Below are 14281 nucleotides of genomic sequence, written 5' to 3' on the forward strand. Positions count from 1 at the left end.
TGATGGCGAGGAGTATTTTCTTTTATTTCTGCCCCAGTTTATACTCATGACGGCGAGGAGTATTTTCTTTTATTTCTGCCCCAGTTTATACTCGTGACGGCGAGGAGTAAATTTTTTTTATTTCTGCCCCAGTTTATACTCGTGATGGCGAGGAGTATTTTCTTTTATTTCTGCCCCAGTTTATACTCGTGATGGCGAGGAGTATTTTCTTTTATTTCTGCCCCAGTTTATACTCGTGATGGCGAGGAGTAATTTTTATTTATTTCTGCCCCAGTTTATACTCGTGATGGCGAGGAGTAATTTTTTATTTATTTCTGCCCCAGTTTATACTCGTGATGGCGAGGAGTATTTTCTTTTGGCGCAATCAGTTTATACTCGTGAATGCAAGGAGTATTTTCTTTAGGCGCAATCAGTTTATACTCGTGAATGCAAGGAGTATTTTATTTTGGCGCAATCAGTTTATACTCGTGAATGCTAGGAGTATTTTTTTACGACACAGTTTATACTCATAAGTTATTGGAGTATATTTTTTCGTGCCCCAGTTTATACTTGTGAGGGCATGGATTTTATCACGGTTTATACTAGTGAGACATTGGAGTATTTTTTATGGTTTATACTCGTAAGATGTATAGTTAATATCATCACAATTTATACTCGCAAGATTTTGGAGTATAATTTAATATCATCACAGTTTATACTCGTAAGAGAATTTGGAGTACCCTTTTTTTAATAACATCACAGTTTATACTCGTAAGAATTTGGAGTACCCTTTTTTTAGTAACATCACAGTTTATACTCGTAAGAATTTGGAGTATTATTAATATCACCATAGTTTACATATACTCGCAAGATTTTGGAGTATTTTCTAATCTCACCATAGTTTATACTCCTAAGTTTTTGGAGTATATATTTTTAACATCATCGCAGTTTATACTCATAAGATGTCGGAGTGTTTTTCATATCATCACAGTTTATACTCATAAGATATTGGAGTGTCATGATTTATACTCACAAAATTTTGGAGCATTTCTTTCAATATCAGCGCAATTTATACTCGTAAGATATTGGAGTATTTTTAATATCACCATAGTTCATACTCGTAAGATTTGGAGTATTTTTGGTATCATCACAATTTATACTCATAAGGTGTTGGAGTATTTTTGGTATCATCACAGTTTATACTCATAAGGTGTTGGAGTAAGTTTTAATATCACCATAGTTTATATATACTCGCAAGATTTTGGAGTATTTTCTAATCTCACCATAGTTTATACTCCTAAGTTTTTGGAGTATATATTTTTAACATCATCGCAGTTTATACTCGTAAGATGTCGGAGTGTTTTTCATATCATCACAGTTTATACTCATAAGATATTGGAGTGCCATGATTTATACTCACAAAATTTTGGAGCATTTCTTTCAATATCAGCGCAGTTTATACTCGTAAGATATTGGAGTATTTTTAATATCACCATAGTTTATACTCGTAAGATGTTGGAGTAATTTCATCTATTTACAGTGCTTTTTTTATAGGACATGATAAATTTACATATCTTAGATTTTTATTTTTATTTTGGATGAACCTGCTCTTATATGCTAAGTGCCGTTGGAATTTATTTATATATTCAAGGTTCAATATGGCGTCACTTTATCAGCTGTCAGTATTTACTTTCAATCAATATGGATGCCTTGTCTTGTATTACGAAACCTGATTCTTTTGTTGTGAGAGCTAATCCCACATGCACATTTTGTAGGGTTCACTTTTTTAAAGAATCATGTTGGGTGTGGCACTCAAATACCACAATAAGCTGATTTACATGAAATATGCCATGCTTTGATTTCACGACAATATCATCGCAAAAAAAAAAAAAAAAAAAAAAAAAAAACAATTCTAATATGCACGCCCATTGTCATCTCATGATGATGGACTGGCATGCGTTTCCTTTGATTGCTTCTTTCGTTTTGCTACGTCTACAACCTCTTTGTTACAATACCGAACTCAAATCCAAACATTTTAATGGGACCTAAGATAACCAGTGATATTGTAATATCGCCTGAGGACTTCAAAGCTTGCGTATGCATCCATGCATGCATACTTGATCTGCTCATGGTTGAGGTTTGAGCTCTCCCACAGACTCAGAGTAACACTCTTGTCTTTGTTGAGTTTTATTTTTGCCACCTTCTTTGCCAACTTCTCCAATGACACCAGTTGGCCTTCTTTCTGACCACGAATCGTGATGCCAAGTTTTTGCAAGTCTACAACGTTTGTGACACTCAAGTCATAAAACTCAAGCTTTTTATGTCATTGCCAATTGCGGCTCCCGCAAATTGGATGGTGTTATTAGCGAGGAACCAACGGAGTAGTGGAGGGATATAACTCCTTGCATGAGCTTGATATAGTTGGTAAACTAGGCAATGTTTACCTACGCAAAGCTGTAAAACAGCAGCGCGTTGGGGTTCTTGTTTTGAGAGAGCAACTTGCTCCTCAAGCGGAAGCTTCCGACGTTCTTTTCTGTGAATATATCTTGTATACTCACAGTCGAGTCCAACGACCCGATGCTTGGCGTGGCTAAGATATTTTTTCCAAATAAACCGAACAAAAGCCACAACTGTGGAAGGGTTGCTAGTCACCTTCGTATGGATCCTCAGACCTCCCTTGCTGATTCGAAGAATACGATCCGAAGTGTTGTTGTCCATGTTCTTAGGGAAGTGGACATGGACCTTCCCGACTATAATTCGACGATGGTTGATCTGACGAGACTTTCTTCGACAATGTTGATCTCGTACTTGATTACATGAACCCTCAAAGGATTTATGTACTACAGAGGATGTCGGGAGATTTGTCAACGTTGTTGTCGAGTCCACATGGCTAGTTCGACAATCATGGGAAAGCTTGTATATCGTTTCAGAGCATTCTTCAATGGGTTTATAGACCACTGAAGGAACAAACTCTAGAGCATCAAGTCGAAATTTATTCTGACCAATGATGGATTCCACTATTGAAGACAACATATGAGGCAATATGGCCAAAACGTCACCTCCTTTTCCTTGTTGCTTGATTTGGTGTGTATGGACCATGTTTTCTTTGCAAACAAGTAGCAAAGATTCAGATTTGCTCGAAAATGCAAGCTTTTCCTTGGTCTTGGGTTGCTGGTAGGGTGATTGCCCCACTTCTTTAGCTTTCCCTTTCATATACGGCGCTGGAGTTGTAGTCACAACGCCGCAAGCAGATGCATTTTCAACATATACCATATTCTGATTGGCTGTTGAAAGGACACGAGTGCGCCCCTTCATCGATGCTTTTTCTTGTTCGTGTTCGGTTGGTGATGGCCTCGTGCTCTGTTGCACTTGTTCCTCCACGCCTTTTTGCAGAACCTTGTTCGTCGATGCGCCCACCTCCAGTTTGGAAGAAGTAAGCGGCACCAAGACCTTAGTCGATGTAGATGAAGAAGTTGGTTCACGTCTTCTTGGAGTCACCGGAGCCGAAAATGGCTGCGTCGGCGAAGCTCTCTTCAGTGGAGGTGTTCTTTTTGCAAGAACAGGCCACTCCTCAAGTGATGTACCACTGAACATAAGCGGAGCCTGCTGATTTGTTGGCTCGACATATGGTGCCTTTGCAATATAAGGAGGAACCGAATCAGAGGCAACAGTCTTGTGCACACTCACGTTTTTGCATGTGGAGTAGCTTTTGATACTTTGGCTGCAGCTCTCATTCTTCTTTTAGCTAACTTTGACAGCACCGAGAACAAATCCATCCTCGGGATATGAAGTGACTTTGTCAAGAGATATTGCCTTTTCGGCTGACCTTATCTGCTTCTTGGCTGAACATTTTGCCAGCGTAGTATGTTGTTTTAGCTCCCACATATCGAAGTAGCGAGGCGGGACTGAATTTGGCATGTCACCGCCTTGCATGGTGAGATCAAAACATGGAACTTCTATTTCTCGTGCGTTTACTGCAGCCAACATGTTAGTTTCTATTCCTTTTAGAGCAGGAAGGACACACTTGACTTCAGGATTGGTTGCATCCACCTCGGTACTTTTGATTTCACTTGAGGACTCCATACTCGTGTGCAAACGATCAGTGCCACTATTATTAGCATTGAGTGGCACATCAACCCAAAATGACCCGAAGCAAATTTTGGTCAATTGCGTCTGGTTTGTGTCCGTCATTCCTTCCTATAAAGAAAACTATGTATTAGCTTTCTTGCATAACGAGATTTCTTCTCTTTTTGATTTTTTTTTTTGGAAATCATATATTGTAATCATTTGTTGGAATTTAAAGATGAGGGGAAAAATAGGTCCCACCGGGCGTGCCAGAATCTGATGACGGGAAAATGGCGGCGACAATAATAGCTAATGCGCGTCCACGTCATAGAGACAGATAGTATATAAATTTAAAGTTGCGCGAATATAAATCACAACAAATCAAGAATTGCGAGTACTTTATTTCCAGAACTCTTACATATGCATAAAAATTCTGTTAATTACATCTCCGAAGAGAAAACCCCTGATTAAGAATTCCAACATTTCTAATGTAATGGATTACATCATATGACTATTACAAAAGATTAAATAGAAAATCTAAGTCCTCCTCGCTGTCGTCGATGCCGCCGTGCTTGGGGGAGCATTTAATCTTCTTTGAATTATCACATGATTTCGCATTGTTTATTTGGTGACATATGTGTCATATTTTCTACTTGCACTAATATTAGAAGTACAAGGAATAAGCATGCATCAGATACGATTTTATTTAATCGGCTTGTATGGAATATATTGTTCAATTATTTGTAAGGTCATTTGCTTCTTTGTTAGCCGACTAAAGTTGTATCTAACATTGTGTGTGCAGTTTTGGCCATATATATGTACGGCACACTTTTATACATGCATATGGAGCGAGTTGGATGCATCCAGATTTTCATATCTTCACTAGTACTACTGTACGTGTATAGCACTGGTACTCATATCATGCACACGGGTATGCATAGTTAATTTTCATCTTTCCTTTAGTATGAGGATATGTGAGAAATGTAAGTTAATGATCACATCTTGAATTAACCTACATGCATTTTGTTGTTTGATTTTGGCTATACGTGCATGTTGGAGCATGCAGGCGGAAATATACGGAGGCTGCTCATCTACTTTTGGGGCAGGTTTATAGCAGCGTGGTGATTTTCATACTTGACCCTTTAGAGGTTTAGACCCTTTAGTGCAGATTTTGTGGTACATTTCAAATTGTACCAAGATTTATATTTGATTGTTTAATTTATTTGACGATATATGAGCATGTTATATTTATTTCTGCTCAAACATTATTTATATTACTAGCATGATGAATATCGCAAAATGCTAGTTGATTTTGGGTAGACATAATTTTACCCTATGCATTTACGTAGGTGTATCCTATGGGAATTTTATTGAGTTTAACTTCACTTGTATTACTACTACATCGCATAGCAAAGCCTGCAGAAGCGTAACCAAGATGAAGGTTTGTTTTCTTCATGTTTGTATTACTACTAGTGGCACGAAAATGTCCGTAGAGTAACCAAACAAGAAGTATATATATCATGCAATTTTAGTTAGCATGTTCATATACATATTTTCCCCAAGCATGGGCTCATGGCGATCTTCTTCTTCTCTTGGTTTGTATCCAATATAAAGGACCGAACCAAGAAACATGTCTTCTTTCATTTCAACTTGATCATATCCATTTTTTGAGGACTGATCCAAGATAATTTTATAGTCTTTTGTAGCCATGTTATTCTCCAGATTTGTATCCACGTATAGGGACCGAACCAAGGAACGAGGCTCACGCGCACGTTTCATCTTGGTTTGTATCGCTAAAGAGACCGAATCAAGAGAGAAGCATCAAAGACAAAATATATGCATATATGTTTCTTGGCTTGTACCATGATGGCCGAGCCAAGAGGGACAATTTTAGAGAAAATGGAGTAAGCTCCTTGATTTGTACCACAATGGCCAAAACAAGGGCGTGAATTCTTGTAGACATATGAGAAAGCTCCTTGGTTTGTACCCATGGCCAAACCAAAGGCTGAGAATGAGGATGAAGATGATGCTCTTTGATTTGTACCCATGGCCAAATCAAAGGCTAAGTGAGAGACATGAATCCCACCTTTTCTTGAACGTCAGAATGCTTCTTTCCTTGTCTTCCTTTCTTCCTGCGTTGGCTATTTGCTGTGGTGATAACTTACCAGGAGCGGAGCGTCTCCTTTTCTTTCTGTGGAATGGCCTCCTATATATAGAGCCTGGGCGCTGCGGTTTACTTCGCGTTGCAGCAACTTCCGCGACGTGGAGCGAACGTGGGCGCGTGGTCGGTTGCTAAATGCGGGATCGTCCTGATCGACCTTCCTTTTCTCTTTGTATCGTGGGTTTGATCCCTGTGCAGGTATTTGCATTTCTGGAGTGGTCTGGCCAGCACACGTTGGGCTTGTTGGGCTGAGAATCATTAGTCATTATTATATTCTAATTATGCAGTGGTGCCGCTTAATCCATGCATACGCTGTAGAGTGTACGTAGCTTGTTTGGTTATGGCCCAATAGCTAGCTAGCTTGGAAGCAATTAGCTCACGTGGCTATCCTAGATCAATTTCTACATATATTGCAAAATTTCTTTTGTTGAAATCTTTGCATGAAATATTATTTTTTGTTTTAATATGACGCGACCTTATTTCGTAGGGTTTTCGCGATGTACCGACATTTTTTTTACCCCGCGGCTGAATATTTATCTTCACCTGCGACCTTGTAAATTTTGGTCAATATTAGACCACCGCAGTTAGAGGCGGTGCAATGTCTATAAAATAATTTATTGTTTATTAATATTTATTTAATTATTTAGTTATATATTTTGTCTGAGACAAAATCGGTGTCAACATGAAGATGCATGGTTTTCCACCCAAACCCCTTTGCAAAACATCTTTCCCAAAACATAGTTTGTCTAAATGATGCCATAATTGTCACACTCATGTATATTTGAATTGCAAATAATTTGATGTAGCCCAATATGAATTATATTGTACAAAACACACATTTTTCATTTTGTAATTCTTTTGTTTGAATCCCTTAGTCTATTTACTATTTATGTGCCCTTGGATTCTTAGTACTACTCAGTTTTGCCCTCAAGTACTGTCACAAATGCTCTGAGAAGCCCAAACTTATCCTGATTGGTTGAGCCGTTGTCACACGGATCGACTCCACGAACCGTTGATCCACTGATCTAACGGGCAGTATACCCCTATCCGTCTCTTCGTGGCAACCTCTCTCTCTCTCTCTCTCTCTCTCTTCGTGGCCACCCATCTCTCTCTCTCTCTGTCGGTGGAGAATGCAATGACGAGTTTGCCACTTAATATATAGTAGGGATCCCTATATAGTATTGGTATAAACATGAGGCATACATATTTGCGGATTTCGGTGATTGCATTATTTGTCAGCCCTCTAACAATTATCAACTATCTTGAGCTGTCCTTTTCTTTTAGGGAATATAGTTTGGGATATGGTATTGGTATTTTGGAAAGGCCTAAAAGTGGTATAATTTTGGTATAAACATGAGGCATACATTTTTGCGGATTTCGGCGATTGCATTATTTGTCACCCCTCTAACAATTATCAACTATCTTTAGTTGTCCTTTTCTTTTAGGGAATATAGTTTGGGATATGGTATTGGTATTTTGGAAAGGCCTAAAAGTGGTATAATTTTGGTATAAACATGAGGCATACATATTTGCGGATTTCGGGGATTGCATTATTTGTCACCCCTCTAACAATTATCAACTATCTTTAGCTGTCCTTTTCTTTTAGAGAATATAGTTTGGGATATAGTATTGGTATTTTGAAACGGCCTAAAAGTGGTATAATTTTGTTATAAACATGAGGCATACATTTTTGCGGATTTCGGCGATTGCATTATTTGTCACCCCTCTGACAATTATCAACTATCTTTAGCTGTCCTTTTCTTTTAGGGAATATAGTTTGGGATATAGTATTGGTATTTTGAAACGGCCTAAAAGTGGTATAATTTTGTTATAAACATGAGGCATACATTTTTGCGGATTTCGGCGATTGCATTATTTGTCACCCCTCTAACAATTATCAACTATCTTTAGCTGTCCTTTTCTTTTAGGGAATATAGTTTGGTAATTTCGGTGAATGCACACACTAACTTTGAAAACAACTACAAGTACATGTAACTGAATAATGGATTTGTAACTAGGTATCCCTTGTAACAACTTCTAGCGCTCGGTGAGCAATGATAAGAATCCGATCGTAATTATACAACCAAAAAAACAACCAGCCATCAGATTAGCTTGCTTCTTCAACTCGATCAGCTGCATTAACCGCTTGTTCATTTTCTTCGGTTCTCCCTTCACTTCCACCAGTTCACGCATTGGGAGCATTAGGCATAATCGGAAGGTCCCTAATCGGAACGGCTCCTCTCTCCGCCGCATTCTCTACGAGCAAGTCCCCCCTCCCAAATTGCGCCCCCAATAGCGCCAATTGATTCCTGCAACCGAAGCCTCCGAACGTACACATCGATCCACTCGAAATGCCTGCATTTCTTCAAGATCTGAAAACAACAACGTGAACCCTAAATCCCAAATTCGAGGGAATAACAAGAAAATCGAGAGAAAACAGAGAAATTGGAGCGAGATCTAACCTTATCCCCCTCTCTATATGGCAAGCTCTCGCATGCAACGAACTCACGTCCACGGTTGCCGTTCTCGTCCGTCTTGCTGGATCGGCCGCTCGAGAGGCTCTCGGCGTGGGCGATCAGGGCATCTTGTCAAAGGCACGGGTCCATACTGCGGCCATGAAGAACGGGAGGTCGAAGAGAAACTAGACATCACCCGCGTGCCGGAGAAGGGCTGCCGCTGGCGGAGAAGAAGAACAATGGGGCGCGGAGAAAGAAAGGGGAAGCAATGGCACGGGCACGGGCGCGGGGCTAGCTCGGGCTCCCATTTTGCAACGGTCACCTGGGTAAGCTGTGGGTCCGGCGCGCTCACGTGGACAAGTTGTGGGTCCCACGATGATCTGGATAAGTGGAGACGTGTCCACTGCGGGGCACCAACAGCGGCCCCACTTGCCAGCACCAACCAACGTCAACTAAACGGGATTCCTTCCGTCCGAGCTCTTTCTGCGGGTTATAGACAAGAAGTTGGGGAAAACTGAGGAAAAACTAAGGAGCTGGGGAAAACTGAGTACAACTAAGGACCCAAGGGCACGAAAAAAAATAGAAATCCCTTTTCTTAATGCTCTTACAAGCTAGCTTCACTATCATCTATTTATATATTCATTTAACATTTCATATGTATATCAATACTGCTTCAGATCTAATCTTTGTTTCTTCCGTTCAGAAGATGTATGTTTTCGATTCAAGTTTTTCTATAAAATGTAGAAGATGTAAGTTCCGCAGCAACGCGCGGGTATCATCTAGTATATAAATGAACAACACCCACAATATGCAATACATATATTATGAAAAAATGTTTTTCGTTGAATCTAGTGAAACTGATTTGGTAGTGTAAATGTTCTTCAACTAAAATCTTCATCAAAATTAGATGTCGTTGACTTTTTGACTAAATTTATATGTCTTGGTCATTGGAATGGAGGGAGTAGCAATACGTAGTGAAAGTGAAAAAAGATGTGACTCATTAAACCAAAAGTTTTATTGCTAAACAAAAATATGTCTCTTTGGTGTAAACGCAAACCACACCTGTGGTGAAATAAAAGCTTAACTATAACAATGAACAAAAAAATACAAAAAATTAATATCTAAATAAAAAAAGATAAGTGAAATGTCTGACGTCATCAAAAGTCGTCATCTGCTGACGCAATCAAATGACATCAACCATCTACGGTCAAATGAAACGGAAATTACCGGACAGCATCAGGTGTTCGCAGGGGAGGATCGTTTGGGAGCCGGCCTGTCTGGATCAATTTGGGTTTTCTCAGAAATTTAACAAGACTAGTACAAATGCCCGTGTGTTGCCACGGGACCTCAAATTTATTTCTCATGCACATATATAGTTTACAACTCACTATAATTTTTTTAATGTACTACAACATGATAATAACGAACGCAATAACATACAAGATTGTTGTTAGGGATGAAAGTGGAGCGGAAAGTTTCCGACTTTCCCGTGGAAAAATGAAAATTGAATGGAAATATGAAAATGGAAATGGAGTTTTGCAAAACGAAAATGGGACTTTTCGGCGGAAACGAAAACAAAAAACGGAGCAACGTTTTCCGGCGGAACAGGTGCGGAAACAGAATTTCTGTTTTCGGCTAATATGGAATTTCCAATTTAGGGTTAATGTGCATAGCCCAATCCCACATGCCAGTCACATGACCTTGCCATTCCAAACTTCCAAAACGGCTCTTCCCAAAATTGGCAATCACGTAATCCCATCATTTTGTGGAGGCTTCCAAGGTTTTAGCTTCCCTTATTCCATAGTAAATCAAGGATCACGCTAGAATTAGGAAACTACTTTGCTGGCTTGTTTGAATGCGTGAGATTTTTTTGTATGATTTTAAGGGTTTTCTTGATTCCAGCCAATATCTGCATATTGTTGACAGTATCTGGTTCCGTTTTTGTTTCCGGGGTTTCTACATTCGTTTTTTCTTTCGCAAAAAAATTGTGAAAACAAATGTGGCACCACTTAGTTCCGTTCGTATCTGCTCCGTTTTCATCCCTAATTGTTGTGCATGTACATGGTTCCAAGTTCTAGCATGATAAATGTTTGTGCAACAATTTAAACTAAAATGGTCTACGAACAAATAGACTTGGCATGATTTGACCAACCTACCAATGGTTATCCCAAGTGCCGGGAATATTAGAATGGACAAAATAGAAATATTTAATACTTCAGTCTTTTAGTCGTGTATAGTTGGACGACTTAAATTTCATAAATTAACCACTTCAGATGTCAGTATATAGTTCGTTAACTCTATTCATAAAACATAGGAGATGGATCAACTATTTTTAACAAATACGGAGTACATAACAAAGATTTTGACATATAACTATTGCACGGCACTCTATTATTTAAACAGTAGCATGGTTATGTTAAAGAGGAGACATAAGTATTAAAACATAGAAGGGAGCAATTACATCTGCTAAGCCAAGGACTGCATCATGATACACTGGTTATAAAAAAAAGATCATCGCACATATAACATAGTATACATAAAATTCATGTCTACCATAGTATTAAAAAATTAATAAGACACTAATTTTCTTAAAGCCGATCAAAATTAATCCATTAATATCGCTTATATAAAAAAACATCCACTCAAACCAACAAAAACGCTAGCACAAAAGCTTCCCATGGACAACACACCCCTCTTTTTTATTCATGTTGTTTTGATAACCTGAAGTTTACATTACTTGTTAATTTCTCAAACATGTAAAAACGAACAGGCCCTGAACATGCAAACCCTGTTCGACCTGATACACTTGTATTATTCCTAGATCTTACAATAAATCATTGGTAGATCTAGTAAGCTCTCTTTTCAAGATACATATGAAATGATTGTTAGAGATCAATCAATAATTAGAGACTTTGTTGAAAATGGCCGTCAATTATCACAAATTTCTGCACCTGAAGTCATGTCAAGAATGGCAATTGATTAGGGCGAATGACCTCATTGGATTTGGAAATATAGTGCATTTGAGGCATAGTGAAAATGGAACAACAGGAAATATATAACTCCAACATTATATCATGAAAAAAAACTTCAAGTATTACTAATCCAAGTTTGCTACATTATTTCTCCTACGAACCTGATCCGGCCAAGAATTTTGGGCCCATTAAGATTACTCTGCAAACTAAGAGCTTCATAGTTATTTATTGTGACAAGATAATTACATTACTCCATCTCTATTGAATTATTTTGACATGTAGACTAATTACATTTTGAACCATGTACATTATACACCATTTCCAATTGTATCCATCAAAGTAGTAGAAAAACATCAGGATACCATAAGAGGACACTATACACTAAGGGAATGAAAGCTTTCTAATATATAAGCATAGGAGATGGAGATATGTCATATGTGGCTCAACAAATCAAAGGACTTATCTTTGACCAGTACACCTGCTTCAGGTTACACCTTGTATAATGTACATGCATTCATGGAAGCCTGAAACATTAGTTTAAAGCTGGGGTTTCAAAATTATCTGCTTCCAAACGCATCACATGCACAAAAATTAGATTATCCCTCTCAGCTTATTTTGATTTACGTTCATATATAGTTTACCTGTTTGTTAATTAGTCCTAGATGTGATGTTGAACAGGAACCAAGTCTTATTAAACGTTATTTCATATCTAGACTTGCTAGATCATTCATTCCTAAAGCTTGAATTCTGATAAAATCGTGACTAAAGTAATAAGAACATCTCATTACCTTTGATATTTCATCTCCTGGAGTAGCATTATTGGTAAGCCTGTTCATAGTTTGGTGTCAAACCTGCTAAACCATGAGCCCAGACCGCACCGAACCAGATACACAGTTTATACCGGGTTGAACTGGTTTTGGGATTAAAACTGGGAGCACAAAACTGTTAGCTGGTTTGAGACAGGCTGAACCGACAGAAACCATTCGACCCGTAGGCAGCACACAAACCGCCAGGTCCAGGTGCTGCTCGCCTTGAGGGTCACCATCAGCAGCGCCGAGACGCTTGCTCGAATGGTACCGCCGCACGTTGGATTCCGGTCACCTCCGTCCCGACCACCGCTGTCCCGGCCGCCGTCCCGACTCTCTTCTGGCCGCCGCTGTTCCGCCCGTCCCCCGTGGCCTTCCATCCAATTCAGGCCGCCGCCCGTACGATTTCGGCAAGCGCTGTTTCGGCCGTTGTCTCGGCTGTTCGCTGCCGCCATGGAAACCTTCATAGCTCTCTTCCGGCCGTCCGCCGCCACCCGGGCTCCCTCCCCGTCCCGGTTCCAAAACCGCAGACACCGTCAATCCAGCCCGCACCAACCCGTTCTATCACATCCTAATTAAACGGTGTAAACCAAACCAATCCAATTAAACCTGCTACTAACGGGCTGGTTTGAGGAACCTATCTAAACCATTTTAAACCGGGAATGCCCAGGTTTAATTATTGGTAACCATCACCCGAAGTATTTGTTTACAAGAACATTACCTTGAAGTCACAGAGCAGGTGCATACGTCTGCTTGACACTGTGAGAAGATATCACAAAACTTTGGAACAGCAGAGGTGATCGCCCTAGGCCAGCCGTGAGAGCCAACTCCATTGATCAGGAGCCTACTTTGCGTGAGCCTCCTGGGTACTATGAAGACCTCTCCTCTCCATTGAGAGGGAGCATTGATAGACATGCTGGATAATGGAGGATTCGTTCCAGGTTCAGAATGCTCATATGACCATAGGAAAAAATCACCCGAAAAGAAATCGGTAATGTTCAGATCTTCTCCAATGTGTTGCTACACAAAGACTATCACAGCTCCATTGTCACTCGGCTCCACGTTGTGTGTGCATATTCTCTTTTCCTATCCTCTACATTTTGTAGCGTTGGTCTCATAACTCTTCTGCTCCTTCTCGCTTTAGTAGAGCTACATATCAAAATGTTGCCAGTATTATACTCCCTCCGTTCTTTTTTAATTGACTCGAATTTAGTACAAGTTTGTACTAAATCCGAGTCAATTAAAAAGGAACGGAGGGAGTACTAACTTGCAAACAAAGGGCTAAAATAATCAAGGAATGAGACAATGTAATAGCAAGACTACATCTTTAGCAGCTCTGACATTAAGTTACACAATTCATTGCTAATCGCAGACTACATCTTTAGCACCATTGCATTGATGAGTTTGCCATGATATATAGTAATGGTCAAGCATTTACTTTGATCTTGTGCAGAACCAGTATGATATCTAATTTCGTCTTTTCTTCAAAACATGAAGACAACAGACACTAAGAAATAGTTAATCACACTCTTTGAACTAATACAACATGGGAACAAGTCCTCCCAGGAATAGACAGTAGATGGAAAAGCAAACGGGTAAAAAGTATTCTCTTTGAGTTATCATGCTATAGAATTAGAGCCCCTTCTCGAGATCAAGTTGTTGATTACACTAAATTTCAACATCGTAAAATATTTGTTTTGTCCTAGAGATGAGAACAAATTAGCAGACCAACTGGTAGCTGCTGGATGTGGTATGGGGGCTGAAACCACATGCCTCCTGAATCTTCTCAAACTCATTTGTCCTTCCAGGCTTACAAACTAATCTACGGAGTGCAAATCCATA

At 39.4% G+C, this 14281-nt stretch overlaps 1 long non-coding RNA gene across 2 annotated transcripts; it reads right to left on the reverse strand.

Annotated features, from left to right (window-relative positions):
• Positions 1 to 11339: 11339 nt before the first annotated feature.
• Positions 11340 to 13613, reverse strand: LOC124688383. Of its 2 annotated transcripts, none has more exons than XR_006998504.1 (2): positions 13161 to 13613; positions 11340 to 12157 (listed from the first exon to the last, which is right to left on the reverse strand). It is a non-coding gene; the product is annotated as an uncharacterized LOC124688383 (long non-coding RNA). The 2 variants fall into 2 exon arrangements; XR_006998505.1 differs by lacking the exon at positions 13161 to 13613 and adding an exon at positions 12422 to 12671.
• Between the last annotated feature and the right edge of the window lie 668 nt (positions 13614 to 14281).

This window comes from Lolium rigidum, chromosome 2 (genome assembly GCF_022539505.1).
Source record: "Lolium rigidum isolate FL_2022 chromosome 2, APGP_CSIRO_Lrig_0.1, whole genome shotgun sequence".
NCBI lineage: Eukaryota > Viridiplantae > Streptophyta > Magnoliopsida > Poales > Poaceae > Lolium > Lolium rigidum.